Source organism: Mus caroli, unplaced genomic scaffold (genome assembly GCF_978045245.1).
Source record: "Mus caroli unplaced genomic scaffold, Mus_caroli_1 scaffold_10, whole genome shotgun sequence".
NCBI classification, from domain to species: domain Eukaryota; kingdom Metazoa; phylum Chordata; class Mammalia; order Rodentia; family Muridae; genus Mus; species Mus caroli.
The window spans coordinates 92471634-92488215 of NW_028227265.1; the positions used below are offsets into that span (position 1 = coordinate 92471634).

Below are 16582 nucleotides of genomic sequence, written 5' to 3' on the forward strand. Positions count from 1 at the left end.
AAAGTCTTTCTTCAGGACTACAGTAAACTACTAATTTGAAATCAAACACATAGTGAGTCCCAGGTGTTTCTGTATGTACTCATGCTTGTTTTATTGCCTGAGTTCACTACGTCCTTAGCTTTGAAGACATCATCATGTTATTCATTCTGAAGTAGTATAATACTAACCAGCACTGTCTAGAATCTCTCAGCTCAGACGAGAGAATCCTATGTTATGGATTGAAGTTATTTTTCAACACATTCAATGGTTTGTCCTATGGTTTAATTCTTGAAAACAATTATTTTAATGTTTTTTTTTTTTAGTGTCTTTACTTAACCTGTAAGTATCCAGTCAGTATATTCTCAGGATGGATCATCTGAGAGTGACTTTACTATGTGCATTATGTTGCTGTGTTTTCTTGTGAGACAATGGATGTGTGTATGCTGTTTTCTGTATACACACTCATAAATGCAGAGATCACAGAAGTCAGTCTTAGATGTCTCTTTCTATCACTCTCCATGTACTGTGTAAGTCAGGATCTCAGTGAATCTGAAGCTCACCAATTGGCTCCACTGGCTACCAGCAAGCCCTAGGTATCCTCCAGACTTTTCTCAGGTTCCCACTCCCTAATTCTCAATAGAGTTGTAAACACAGGTCTTTCAGAATTTTAGAATCCATGGAGATTGAACACAGCTATTTTAGAATTTTTCTAACAGGTGTTCTGACCTTGATTGGAAATCCCAAGAATTACTTAGAGAGCTAACACAGCTCTCTTAAAATTTTTTCTAGAAGCTATCCAGAGAGAATGCTGTCTGAAAGCGCTAATGCAGTACTTTGAGTGGAAGGGTTTGAAAATTGCTGAAGAAAGACCCCAGACTCAGATAGTATGCAAAAACAAAGAGCATTTATTCTTCAGAAACAACCAGTATGCAGGGGTCAACCACTCTTTGAAATGTCAAACCCAGACAAAGGCACACAAGCCTTCTTATAGGGAAACGGCACTATCTAGAAAGATTAGGTAATCTAGAGTTTCACTGGTTGCTTATAGGGGGTCACAGGTGATCAGGGGTCTAGATTCCTATGTAATGAATGTTCAACCATGTGATGAAATAGGAGCTTCCCAGTGTACATGACCAATTCTGAGATAAGCTATTTCACCATTTTTGTGGTTATCCCTAGGCTGTTCTTAGGGAGTGAGTTTTATGATCTTGTTTTGGATTTTATAGTCTATTCCTAGAGCTGGTATCTTATGACCTAGTTTCTTGGACTTATGGTCTATTCCTGAAGCTAATGTCGTATGGCCTTTTTTGAAATCAGGTGTTGTCCTTAAAATAGAGACAGATGGTGTCCTTAAATGAAAATAAAGGGGTTTATATTATCCTTTCAATAGAATGTTTTCTAGAGAACTGCTGAAAACTGCACACAGCTCTGTTAGAATTTTTTTTCTGGCTTTCTGATTTTGATGGAAAACCCAAGAATTACTTCTAGAATTTTTCTAGCAAAATTTCCGACTTGGTCAGAAAATCCAAGAATTTTTTTCTAGCAGATTTTCTGCTTTTGATTGGAAAACCCATGAGCTATCCAGAGAGCATTTAGAGTTTTTTCTAGCATGAAAGAACTGTTTTGAGGAGGGAGCTGTCTTGGGCAAGAGCTGTCTCAAGCAGACTACAGAGCCAAGAGCAATCTACAGAGAGCTGTCTAGGGAGCTATCTGGAGAAGAACTCAGGCCATCAGCTTGGACCCATAATTTGACTTCAAGTCATTCTTTTCACTGCTCCCAGACATCCTTTCTGTAAGAATCCCTCTCCAGGCCAATGGTAGTCCTTGGCAAATGCTGACTGCCTTGTACAGTTCAGTTTGTTCACAGACAACTTCAGTTGTAAATTCAGCAGTGGAGTCTTCCTGTTACATCTAGAAAACACTATTTTTTCCCAGTCTTACCAGAAAAAAAAAGGCTCTTACAATCTTTCATCCACTTCTTCTTCTCTGCCCCCTGATCCTTCAAGGAAGTGGATTCTGTAGATGTGTTGATTCAGTATAGATTTGAGCATGAATTTAACAGAAAGGGAATCATGCAGAGAAAGGATAAAACACACCCACAGCCATGAGTATGGATGTGCAAAGAAGGTATATCTTTCATTGTATTTAAAATGATCATAGATGTTACTTTGGTGGTTTGTTTTGTTAGTATCTTCAAACACTTGCTAGAGAATTTAAATGAGATGCAACAAATGTATATAACAAGATTACAACTGATCAACTTAATGTCTTATTTTATGGGGAGGCATGAAATGATAAGAAATTCATTGTTAATATTAACAATTGGCAGTTAATAGTCTTTTTTGTGAAATGACTACAAAGTAGTACAAAATGAATGAGGTAATAATTGTTTGTTTATGCTCAGGCTTCTAACATGGTTCATGGATATTTTAATATCATTTGACAATCTCACTATATATGCTAGCTAGTTTTAGGTTTTTAGAACAAGGTTACTAGAGAGGTCAAATTCTTAATTGAGAAATATCCTGATAAGGCTGGATTGGAGACAAACCTATGGGCATTTTCTTAGTGACTGATGTGAGTGGATCTACCACTAACTGGTAATCATTGATTCTATAAAAGAAGCAGGCTGAGCAAACTATGAGAACAAGCTAGTAAGCAGCACCACTCCATGGATGCTGTATCAGTTTTTGCCTCCAGGTATCGCCCCAAATAAATTCCTGCCTTGACTTCCTTCAGGGATGAACCATGAAGGAGAAGCATAAGCTAAATAATTTCTTCCTCCTGTAGTTGTCATTGGCCATAGTCAGTCAACATGACAATAGAAACACTAAGACATTTTATGAAATATATTATTTCTATGAGAAAAAATGTTTTAGAATTATGGATTTTCATCTGTCAAAGGTCTACATCTTTCCCCACTCCCATGTCCACATATTATTTCCCTTGACTCAATCCTGAGTCAGTAATGAAGTTCATTGAAAGTAGGTTGAGTTTTCTGTCTCCCATTCTTCAAGTACCTTTGACTAAGGAATGACATTGGCAGTTCTTGAACCATCACTTCATTCTCTGAGCTTTGCTTGAGACTGTCCTGAATATAATCCATAGCCTCTTGGAATATGACATTTGGCTTTATTGTTTTATCACATACTGTAAGCTTACTTCATTCTTAAGGTAGGAATCTACACTAAAGAATTTTGAGATGTCTTTATTTCATATCTGAAATAAATGAGTAGGAATAAAAATATTTTAGAATTTATCAGGCAGTTTTTCAAGTTTCTTGATATTACATTTAGACACTTCCTTGATTCTTTAGATCCACTGAGTATCAAAGCTGGCTCTGGATACAGATAGAAGAGAGCTAGCTAAGGGGCATTTTAAAGTCAGCACCATTTACCCTGACCTGGGTGAACTGAAGACAAATATGCCATCGGAAAAAAGTTTAAAATGCATTAATAAATAATAAAGTACAATATATAGATGAGAAGTTTTTTTTTTTTTTCTGTTGACTCTGTAGATCATATTATAAGAATGTCCTATGAACAAAAAGGAGATGATAAAATAAACTCTGGTACTAAAGAATCTAGAAACCTGAAAATACATATTAAAGTTGTTTGTAAATAGTAAATTTGCACCAATAGAAACTCAGGTTACTGTTGTCAACAGTATCAACTTTTTCTAAATACTTTTATAAACCGCATCATGAGATGCATCATCTCCAATCTCTGTTCTAAAGATTGGGTAAGGAGGATTTGAGCTTTTTCTGATCATTTTATGAACATTTTTAAATATTAAAAAGAATTAGAAACATTTCCAAATTCTGAGAAATATAAGAATATCATCATGCTCATTATTGTGAATGAAAAATAAGCTTAAATTTTAAATTTCCATGTCTATAAATCTAACACATTTTAAAAATGTTATCAAGCAATTATTTCATCTACAAGAGAAAAACTACTGGATGATCAGTTGGTTCTAAGAGAAATAATTAATTGAGATTTTACATATTAATTTAGAAGACTTGTTATTTTCCAACATTTTTCATTAATAAATATAAGAAATATATTAGTCTGTACAACTGGCACCCTGGGCTTTGTTAGAGTTGGACTGCTGAAAGAAAAATTAGCCTATGAAATGTTTAATTAAAAATACCTCTCACCCTGTTTAAATTTATAAAAGTTTCTTCATTAAATTCTTAAATATTCCTTTCACAGCAGGTTCTTTTCTCGGCATTAGAAGTAATTATGTATTAATGGACACACTTTTGAATTCTATTTAAATATACTAAAAACCCACATCAAGTCTTCAAACAGTAGAAAGTGTTTCCTTCTGAAAACAATTTAGGTAAGAAGGTGTCAAAAGGGCATATTATCAGGAAAATATTGGCTCTTCAATAAGTGGTTCTGGGAAAATCAAATGTCCACATTATAATAAAACTGTAAACTTCCTTTAAATGATATGTAAAACTCAAAGTGAAACACTTAATTCAAAATCCTGAAAATATTCAGCAATATATAAAGAAACAATTTATATATTTAGAGTCACTCAACTAATACCACAATTCCAGAACAATCCTACCATGACTAATAATAATAATAATAATAATAAACCTCTGGGTTAATAACAAAATCCCAAAGCCCACCTACAGGCAACCACCTATCTCTTTCTTTCCACTGATACTTCAGTTTATTTGCATATATTTACTTGAAAATATTTGAAATACATTTGCACCTTTACCACCTTTAGAGCATATTTCCCCCCATTAATTATTAGTATTCATTATTTATTGCTTCTTAGCTCTTTGTGACCAAGTTGATCAGAAACTGGTAAATTTTATCAATTGATATAATAATCTACTTTTGCCATTATTGCTAACGTATCCCAATGCTTGCATGCTATTGTATTAGTATCTACCCTCATGTACTCATTATCTACATATCTTAAAGTTATATTTTGATTATATTTTTTGTTACTTTTTTTCTAACTGCTCAATGATAAAGTGTGTCCATTAGGGTTTTATTTTTCTTCACTTTTAATATAATCATTTGAGGCCATCCATCTCACTGAAAGTACTAATTTAGTATAGTTCCTAAATTTTAGATATTAAAGACATTGCAATTCAGTTTCAAATACTTTCCAGTTTATGATTATAATTTCTAAGCTTTCCCATGGCTTATTTTAAAATGAACACCTTCACTTTTAATTATAATGACTTCTAAGTCAGATTCCACTGTTGAAATAGTATTGTACTGTTGTCAGATAAAAACTCTGTAATTTTATTATTTATCTTTCTTTTCCACTTCATCCCCTCCTACTGCTGTTTCTCTTCTTATTTAGTCTTCACCCTAGGAATGGAAAAAAAAAAAGATGCCCACCACCACTTCCTTACACCACTAGTATTTAGTTGCTGTCTTTGTCTGACTATTCTTTGGTTGTGTTTGTTGTTTTGTGTTTGCCTTTTTGATTTGACTCATGGTCTTGCTAGTTTGCCCAAGTCTGATTGAGCATGCTCTGAAGACCATGAACCACTTGGATTTGCCAACTTCCTAACTTAGCCTCCCATGGAGCTTCAATTAAAGGTATGTACCATCAGTCCCAAATGACAGAGCCATAATTTCTGATATAACTTATGCATAACTATCTACATTCATTCCCTGTAGCATGGTATCCATCATATTTGTTAGCTAGGGAAAAAAAAGGCAAGGACTATATAGGAAAGAAATAGGCATGCGGAAGTGAAAGTGCCACAAGGAGTAAATAAGAGTGATAGAATGAGTGTATGATGATCAGTGGAATTCAGCTGTTCTGGAAGAGGTGTAGTAGACCAGGCTGGCCTAGAACTCACAGAGATCTGCCTGCTTCTGCCTCCTGAGTGCTGCAATGAAAGATGCATACCACCCAACTTATCTCTCTTTTCTTACTGGCTATAAACACATTTTATCCAGCTTTATCATACTCCTGCACTTACAACTTCCCCACCAAGATACCTTCAAAGGATGAGCTAAAATAAACCCACTAGTAAGGTACTCTGTTGTCAGAGAAACTAAAACAGGATGAATCTGATCGAAGCACATTGCATAATGAGCTACCACAAGAAACCTTTTATTCTATACAATCAATACATGTCAATACTCATTTCAGGTGGGAAATGCTAAAAGTGGGTTGAGATGAGTGAAGTCTTTAACATCTGTTCTTTTGATTAACCAAAAGGAATAGAACCAACAAACCATTGCTGAAGGAAACCATTAAAATGTGTCAGATGGTTAAATTGAATCAGGAACTAAATCATGCCAATCTAACGGAAAATCTTTAATCGAAATGCCTTACCTCATCATTTTTCTAGAGTTGAATGAGGATTTGGTGCTTCTACAAAACCATAAGTGATTCTTTTCAAAGCAAAGGGCACTAAGAATTCATGTAACGATCAGCAAATGCATTTGCAGTAAGTAACACATCACACACACACACACACACACACACACACACAATGAATAGTTACCTTACAAAGACACAGTATCATAGCATTTAGCTGACAGACTAACAATATATTATGATTTCAATTCTTAAAACTATTTTAAAATCCTTTACCTTCAAGTTTATTTTCCTTTGATATTAAGTTCACTTGATACAACACTAAAAGTCATATTTTAGAGGGAAGACAGGAAGTTGTCAATCATTTAAATTAAATAACAATATAAGTTATTATGTTAAAAAATTAAGAAACCTAAAATATTAATAAGCATACCTCAGTGACTTCATGAAAATATTGAAATGGCAGTGTAAACAGACTGTAAGTCACTTTATAAAGATGAGAGAAATGCTTCGCTGCCTTTGTAATACTATTTTATATAATATATAGGTTTTCCTCTACCCATTATCTAGCCCCAAATGATGAGACAGATTACTATATTTATTTAATCAAATTTTATAGCACAAAACCTCAGCAGTCATTGACATATTCTAATCCTCAAGGCTAATCTGCCTACTGCCTAGCCAAAATTCTTGAGATCCTTGCATTTTCTTATTGGTCTCATTCTTTGAGCTTCAAGTGTGCTCTCCCATGATGTTTCCTGGACCCATCCCAGCTACTCATAGTGAATACCTCTGACTCTTTTCTCTCCCACCCCTTCCATGGTTGGCAAAAGTCCTGCCCTGTCCTCTCTTCTGCCCAGGCATTGGCTTATCAACTTTTAGTTGCTTTTAGTAACAAGGCAAAGAAGTCATAAGCGTTATTTGCATAAACTTGAAATAAGAAATATTTGGAGTAAGCATTAGAATGCCATGTCCAGGTTGCGACAATATGTATGGATAGAGAAATCAGCATTTGAATAACTCAAGGATAATCTTTACACAGTGCACAAAGACATTATGCTTACAACAGTTCTCTACCAGTAACAGATTATGTGTAACTTTTATTTTGTTAGACAGCGAATATGCATTTCATATAAATAATTGTCATTATATTAATGCAATTAATGTAAACTAAAAATCAAAAGTGAAGAAATATAATTTTATAATTTGATATTGTATTTACAATTATTTAATTGATAGGACAAGATTACATAGTTACTTGAGTAAATCTGCAATATATGTTATCATAGCTAGCTATGACATAGATATCAACTATCATAGCTAGTTGCACATTATTTGGAGAAATTTTTTTATTAAAATATAATAAGAAAAATGTTTATACAACATAGTTTTTATGAATGTTTGAATGATTGAGATATAAAATATTGGTACATCCTCTTATGTTGCCAACTGTTATTTGAAAAGAAATCAGCAAATGCATTTAACTAATAAAGTTTTGAAACAGACACACACATCACACAAACACACACACACACACACACACACACACACATACACACATATCCCAGACCAAGAAAATGAAGTACCAAAAAAAATCTGAAAATAATACTAATGTCTTCCTTATAAAGCATAAAGTTAATTGGTTCTTATGACAGAAATCATCTTAATTCTATATTATTGAGAAATGGTTTGCAACTCATAAACTTACCTCCTTAACTTACACAAGTGATATGCCAACATATTATACATTGTCAATAAGTAAAAAAGAGAGAGAGAGAGAAATAAGAGTCTATTGGTCTTTTTATTTTTCATTTTCCCTTACAGAAGCATAAACAAAACTCACTGACAAAACACTTACTTTTATTAGTTGTTTTTTTTTTTTAGTTTAAATTTTTTTAAATATTTTTTTTATTACGTATTTTCCTCAATTACATTTCCAATGCTATCCCAAAAGTCCCCCATACCCTCCCCCCCACCCCCCTACCCACCCATTTCCACTTTTTGGCCCTGGGGTTCCCCTGTACTGTGGCATATAAAGTTTGCGTGTCCAATGGGCCTCTCTTTCCAGTGATGGCCGACTAGGCTATCTTTTGATACATATGCAGCTAGAGTCAAGAGCTCCGGGGTACTGGTTAGTTCATAATGTTGTTGCACCTACAGAGTTACAGATCTCTTTAGCTCCTTGGATACTTTCTCTAGCTCCTCCATTGGGGCCCTGTGATCCATCCAATAGATGACTGTGAGCATCCACTTCTGTGTTTGTTAGGCCCTGGCCTATTCTCACAAGAGACAGCTATATCAGGGTCTTTTCAGCAAATGCTTTCTAGTGTATGCAATGGTGTCTTTGTTTGGAGGCTAATTATGGGATGGATCCCTGGATATGGCAGTCTCTAGATGTTCCATCCTTTTGTCTCAGCTCCAAACTTTGTCTCTGTAACTCCTTCTATGGGTGATTGTTTCCAATTCTAAGAAGGGGCAAAGTGTCCATACTTTGGTCTTCCTTCTTCTTCAGTTTCATGTGTTTTGCAAATTGTATCTTATATCTCAGGTATACTAAGTTTCTGGGCTAATATCCACTTATCAGTGAGTACATATCATTTGAGTTCTTTTGTGATTGTGTTACCTCACTCCGGATGATGCCCTCCAGGTCCAACCATTTGCCTAGGAATATTAGTTAAGTTTTAAATGATTCTTGTCTTGTCTAATATTGCCAGTGTTTTTCTGTGTAAGACATCCCCACAGTTGGCTTCAGGGCTCTCCTTTAAAGACAATGAATCTACTTATCAATGAGTGCATACCATGTCTGTTCTTTTGTGACTGGGTTACCTCAATCAGAATATTTTCTAGTTCCATCCATTTGCCTGAGAAATTCATGAAGTCATTGTTTTTAATAGCTGAGTAGATATTAGCCTAAACACTCAGAATACCCAAGATAAAATTCACAGACCACATGAAGCTCAAGAAAAAGGAAGATTAAAGTGTGGGTGTTTCAGCCCTTCTCAGAAGGGGAACAAAATACAGGAGGAAATATGGAGACAAAGTGTGGAGCAGAGACTGAAGGAAAAGCCATCCAAAGACTGCCCCACTTGGGGATCCATCCCATTTACAGACACCAAACCCAGATACTATAGGCAGATGCCAAGAAGTGCTTGCTGACAGGAGCCTGATATAGCTGTCTCCTGAGAGGCCCTTTTTAGTGTCTGGCAAATACAGAGGCAGATGATTGCATCCTACCATTGGACTGAGCATGAAGACCCCAATGGAGGAGTTAGAGAAAGGACTGAAGGACCTGAAGGGTCTACAACCCATCGGAAGAACAACAATATCAACTAATCAGACCCTCCCAGAGTTCTCAGGAGCTAAACCACCATCCAAAGAGTACACATGGAGGGATCCATGGCTCCAGCTGCATATGTAGCAGAGGATGACCTTGTAGGGCATTGTAGTAGTAAGCAGGCCTGCGGCCTACATGAACTGGGTATTCCTGGAGGGCAGGCTGGGGCTGAAAGAGAAAGACTAGATGGCCTGAGAAATAATGAGGCCAAGTCAAATTTTTCTCTAATCAAGGCCCACGAGTTCACTAAGAGACTGTGCTTATAAAGGGGGAATGCTCATCTCCCCCTCCACCCCCACCCACCTCACCCCCACCTGTCCATCCTTGGTGCTTTGTCACCGTGCTGTCAGCACTTAGTCACCAGGCTGTTGCTTATTCAGGAATGTTTCAGGAAGACAGGTTCAGCCTCTCAGAAGTTAGCAGAAGAACAGGGCAGTTGTGACTTCAAAAGGAGCCAGCCAAGTCGGAAAGCTGCACCGCAGGTGGCCCCACCTCAGTGGTGACAGGGTCTGTACCAGCCTGCTTCAGGCTGGGGGAGGCTACAGGGCATCAGTGGGAGGAGAAGCCCTTGGTCCTGGGAAGAAGGCTCAATGCCCCAATGTAGGGGAATGCCAGGGCAGGGAGTCAGGACTGAGTGGACAGGTGAGAGAGCATCTTCCTAGAAGCAGGAGGAGAGAGGATAGGGTAGGGGGTTTCTGAAGGGGAAACAGGGAAAGGGGATAACATTTGAAATGTAAATAAATAAAATATCCAATAAAAAGGAAAAGAAAGAAAGAAGGAAGGAAGGAAGGAAGGAAGGAAGGAAGGAAGGAAGGAAGGAAGGAAGGAAGGAAGGAAGGAAGGAAAGGAAGGAAGGAAGGAAGGAAGGAAGGAAGGAAGGAAGGAAGGAAGGAAGGAAGGAAGGAAGGAAGGAAGGGAAGGAAGGAAGGAAGGAAGGAAGGAAGGAAGGAAGGAAGGAAGGAAGGAAGGAAAAAAGAAAGAAAGAAAGAAAGAAAGAAAGAAAGAAAGAAAGAAAGAAAGAAAGAAAGAAAGAAAGAAAGAAAGAAAGAAAGAAAGAAAGAAAGGGCAATGAATCAACTTGGATAAAAATAAAGCATGGAAAGTTTATATAGAGTAAATTTGTGTTAAAGGGAATATGAAAATCCTAGAACGCTGAGTTGTATTATGTACAGAGAAATAGAATACTTTGGATGTGTTGCACACTTGATCCTTAGAAAGATGCTGCCTCAGTGTTGTTTGAATTTGCTTTTTATAAACAACATGTATAATATAATTGATACTAAGATATTCCGAATTTACATGAAGTTTTCAACATGTGATACAAATCACAGAGGAAGAAAATAGTTTATAGGAGACATCATTAATGGTCATGTGTATTATTCAGCATCATTTTGTGTTCTTGTTTTAGGGATTGCTAAAGAGAAGACTGTAAATGATCTTAAATAATTATATAATTTCTAATAAGGTCAAGGTTGAACATCCTTAAGTAGTTTTTTTTTTTTTTTTTTGTTACGTGAAAATTGGCTTATTTTTATTCCTCCTTGTACTATGACTTCTGTAAAAACTTATGCAAGTTTTTGTTTGTTTGTTTGTTTTTTATTTTAGGTTGTTTTGGGTCACCGCCCCCCCTATTCTTACAAATCAAGACTGATGGTCTTTGTGAATCAGAAGAGTCTGAAGGCTGAGGATTTTCTAGGTGTTTCTTTAATGTAGAAAAATATGTGAGAGCCAGAGAGGGGATGAAACAAGAAAATTAAAATTTAAAGAAAACTAGAAAGAGAAAGTGTAAGACTTCGATTAAAAAAATGCCAATACTGAAAAGACCTAGTCAAAATGAGAGGAAGGAAGTGACTGATTCTAGCAATTGGACAGTGCAGTCTCTAATCATAGCAAACCTAATAAACTAATGCCGGTCACCCAGGACACACACATACACACATACACACTTAAAATAATAAAATATTTCACAATATATTTTATGATAAGAAACTTAGATATTAGTTCAAATGAACATGTTCCTGGGGTGGGGTTGAATATTATCTGATGTATAATTTCTGGGGGTAAGACAGAGACTAAAATATTTTAATTATGTTAGCAACTTAAAAGTTTTTTGTTGTTTTGTTTTTTAAATTGAAAGACTTTTACCTTCACACTTTGGTTTTATTTATCAACCCGAGGAAAACATTTTATTAATATGCTTTATACTAGATATATTTCAAGTTATTTTCTACTGTTTTGGGCTTTTTATTTTGTTTGCTTCTTTTTAAAGTAGGGTTTTATGCAGCCTAGGTTGGTCTTGACTTGTGATAATCTTTACCTTAATAAAAATAAATATCAAACCATCATAAATTATCTGTTCCATTAATTGAATATTTTCTCAGTAAATGTATATGCCTTCCAGATAACTTGTAGCTAGCAAAATGAAGAAGCAATCTCACTAGGTCTAGCTCAGCAAAGGAGGTCATCAGGCTGTCTTAGCTGTTTTACAGGAGCATGGATGAGGGATTATGTGTCAGGGCCTGTGGAATTCAAAGGCTGAGCTGCATCAGCATAAGAAGCTCCTTGGAATGGGTGACTGCTTGCGAAAGTCGGAACACTGGCAAGTCTGTGTGCCACTCCACCAGAGCATCTCCATTCCCCAGCAGTCCTTTCCTGCCTATACATCCTTTGGGTCAGGACAGGTAAATCGTGGAATTTTTTGAGTATCCTTGTATTTCTTAAGGTATTCAGTGTCGGTGAGGTCATTAATGTCCTCACTCTTAGGACCTTGTCCTCAGCAATGATTGTTTCAGATCAGAGGAAAAAGCTGTACAATGCTCCATCCATTCTTCTGTCTTTTACAATATTTTATCTATTAATTAGTTAATTAATTAACTTATTTTCACTTTGGGAACTTCAGCTATGAATGCTGTATTAGTATCATCGCTGCCTCCTTCTCCTTTTTTCTAATTCCTCCTGTGCTCCCCACCACCTCATTCTCCAATTTACAGCCTCTTAGTCTGTAATTACTGCTATTACAAATATATGCACACATATTTAAATTTTTAAGAAACAACCCGCTGAGTTGATGCAGTGTTGCCCATATGTGTATGTGTTTAGATCTGAGAGCTCAGGGCTTTTACATTCCTTCTGCTTCCTTCCTTTAATGGAGACTTGAAAGGGATATAAAAGATTTATTCTATGAGGGGAACACCCTCATAGAAGCCGGGGGAGGGACAGTGTGGTAGCGTGTTTCCAGGAGGAAGGGAAACCAGGAAAGGGAATAACATTTGAATTGCAAATAAAGAAAATATCCAATTTAAAAAAATCATTCTTTTTCTTCTCTGTATAGTTGATACTGTGGCCACTGTGCCCTGGCAAGGATCACCTACTCTCAGCCCTTTGTTGAATTGTTAGTCTCTGCAGCATTCACTGCCCACTCAAAAAATAAAGGAGAAAAAAAGAAAAGATTCCCTTCATCATATGCTCAGAGTGTAAACACTAAAGTAGAGGAGGCAATTCCACAGGCACATGATATCCTTTTAACAAAACAGTAGCATTTGCTTCTCCACTGGTGGTTCTGACCTTCCCCGCTAGGGGCTTTTGCCCTGGCTTTCAGTACCAGACAGGAAATCTTTCCTGGGGCATGCACATTAAATCCAATCACAAAACAGTTGGTTGTACTCATAATAGCTATCTCACAACTGAATTAACAGGCAAGCCATGCTGGTTATGTTGGTTGTAGAGTATGGAGAGGCTGTGACCCAGAAGGATGGGCAGTGGCAGTGGCAGTTCTTTCCCAGAGCCGGGTGTGTCCCTTCTGCTTTTACAAGCATCAGCCAGAGGGAGGTGGTACTCATTCTTTTCTGCCTGACTTATTCAGATCCTATAGCCAAAGCTTGTTGAATCTTTAATAAGCAACTGCATAGGAAGCAACACAACAGTTATTCCCCTCATCCTGTCCCCCATCCCTTTGTTGTATGTCTTTGTCTGAGAACAGGGTCTTATGTAGCTGAGCCTGGAGTCATCTTGATGGCAGTGGCCGAGGATGATTGGGAGAGAAGAGATCCTCATTGCTAATAGCAAATGCAGACAATCGCAAAAGCAAAGTAGTTTTCAAAATCCAATTCTATTAAAATGAAATACCAGCTTAGAGAAAAGTCAGAACTCTAAGAATTGGCAGGGGAGAGTGATTTTAATGTGTCCAATATGAGACATCCCTACATCCTTTTGCCCATTGGCTGAGACAATCTTCCTGCTCTTCTAGCATGGCCCCCAATCCAAATTCACTACACAAACCTTTATCTATTGGATATCCTAGGGAATGAGACTATAACTTTCTTACCCAGGCCTCAGTCTTGCATCAGTCTATCACCTTTTGGCTCCCATCATTCTAAGGCAAGCAGCTACAACTTGCCAGACAGATAAAAGGGAATCTAAGGTCTCCTGTTTATTTTTAATGCTATAGAATTAGATATAATTTCTAAGATTATTGTGAAAACAGATCACAACAACATATTACTTACAATGATTTTGAACCCCTGATCTTTCTTCTTTCATAGCCATAGTCCTGGGATTTCAGAAACAAAACTCAAGCCAAGTTTTGCAATAGTTTTTATTACATATGAGGCCTGACATTCTCCCTGACCAATAACTTAAAATGAACTAACACTTGCCTGGTACTGAGATTCTCACCCAACAACCTTGTGATTCCTGACAGTGCCTTTTTCTACCTATGCGATTCACACTCAGAAGGTATGAGGGTCTGAATTAAAGACCTTCCTCTCTCTCTCTCTCTCTCTCTCTCTCTCTCTCTCTCTCTCTCTCTCTCTCTCTCTCTCTCTCACACACACACACACACACACACACACATACACACACACACATGCACACACACACACACACACACACACACACACACACACACACAGAGAGAGAGAGAGAGAGAGAGAGAGAGAGAGAGAGGAAGAAGAAGACAGAGATAGACAGACAGACAGACAGACACAGAGAGAGACAGAGACAGAGAGGAGACAGAAAAGCAGGTATACACACATGCAAAAAATAAAAATTAACACATGAAATAAAATGTTTATTATTGCTGCCAAAAGAGCATTTGAAAATCACACATATAAGTAATAAATGGGAAGATGAGAACGATGAAAATTAATTTCAACAGAAGTTAAACTAATTAATTAAGTTTAAATGAGCAAAGTCAAATAAGCAGAATTTAAAATATTTATGAACATAAAATAATTGATCTACCTCTGAGCGGTAAATCACAAAAATATACAATTGAAAAATGGATCATTCTGCAGACTAAACTTTATTCATTGACAAGGATGGAAAGACATGAACCTATGGCAAAGTGAAAATATGAACTCCAATGAGTTGGTATTGACAGCTATCCTTCCAGTAGTTGGTAGACAAAATTATTTGTATACTTTTAAATGCATACTTTTAAGTTAATTTTTAAAGATATATATTTTTATTTTGTACATATGAATGTTTTGCCACTGTGAAAATCACCAAGTATGCATAGGGTAGAAATCAGATGATAGCAAAGGAAACCCTGAAAATGGAGTTACAGATTATTGTTAGCCACCCATTGGTATTGAGAATCAAATACCATTCCTCTACAAGAGCAGCAAATGTTCTTAAGGACCAGAATTCCCAACCCATTCCATAGCTGGTGTTTTAAAATACAAATGGAGATACAGAGACATGATAGTATGAATTATTGGTAAGGAAGTGATGCAAAGTGTTTCAAATATCAGAATTCATCACAGATAAGAAGTAAACCTTTATTGGCGAGTAAGTGACTGAATAGAAACTATTAGATTAGTTGAATATTGATGGGTGTTACCAGGGAGAGAGATCAAAGGACAGAGGTAACCCCTGAATTTGAGCATTCACACTGCTACATTAGTTCCTGGAAACCAAAGGGCAGCTGTAGCCTTAACCCACGGGTCAGTGGCTGTAGAGAGGAGAGGCAGATGTAACTGTCAAAGGTTCCCAGGAGAACTGATAATCCGAAGACTTCAGAGTCAGGAGTAAAGACTCCTCCAGCATGGTGAGAGGTTGATCTCCTTCATTCTCTATCATATCTCTCCATATGACAGATGGTTTAGGATGCATTTAACATGTAAGTGGTGTGCGTGTGCATGTGTGTACATGTGTGGGCATATTCACACACAGCATATTTTTTACTGAGAAGGGATGGCGCAATCAGTTCTTGGCTGCACCTTTGTGTATGTGTGTGTATGTGTGTGTGTATGTGTATTTATACACATGTGAGCATATTCACACATGACATAAATTTTTATTGAGAAGGGATGGGGCAACCAGTCCTTGACTGCACCTTTCCTCATGGCTGCTGGCTGTTGCTCAGCTTGTCCTACTTCCTCTAGATATGAATGTGAGGCCCCAACCTCTTGATGAACATAGGGGGACACTTGTAGCTCGATACTCTCAGAAGCTTCATGGTTTACTACTCAGAGGGCACAAAGAGCACACCTCTGAATCTTGTCCTACATGAACTTGTGTGTTCGGTGGTGCTCTCTTAGTACCAGCTGCCTCACATCCATTTTCATCTTGTGGTCCTTGTTGAGACCTGTAAACAGAAGGTACTGCAGAGCCCTGATTGTTGGTCTCCAATGGTGACCGCAGATCTTTTTATTTCATTAAAAATTATGTATATAGCTCATGGCAATATTTAAAAAGGAATATCTGAATGATGAATTGTGAATCTAGTTTTGTTTTGCAATAAGAATTTCTAAACTCTTGATAATATTCAAGAGCATAGTGATCCACTATGTTCAAAGGAGCCTTATTTGTGATAGCCAGAAGCTGGAAACAACCTAGATGCCCCACAACATAAGAATGGATAGAGAAACTGTGGTTCATTTACACAGTGGAATACTATTCAGCTATTAAGAATGAGGACAACCTGAGTTTTACAGGCAAATGGATGATGGCAAT

General features: G+C 36.9%; 1 protein-coding gene and 1 non-coding gene across 2 annotated transcripts in view; both read left to right on the forward strand.

Moving 5' to 3' along the window:
• The window catches only part of Sgcz (sarcoglycan zeta), a 1088618-nt gene that overhangs the window by 1036518 nt on the left and 35518 nt on the right, over nucleotides 1-16582 (forward strand). The gene's annotated exons all lie outside the window — the stretch shown is intronic.
• LOC147002464 (U7 small nuclear RNA) lies at nucleotides 661-723 on the forward strand. The gene has a single exon (XR_015048879.1). It is a non-coding gene; the product is annotated as a U7 small nuclear RNA (small nuclear RNA).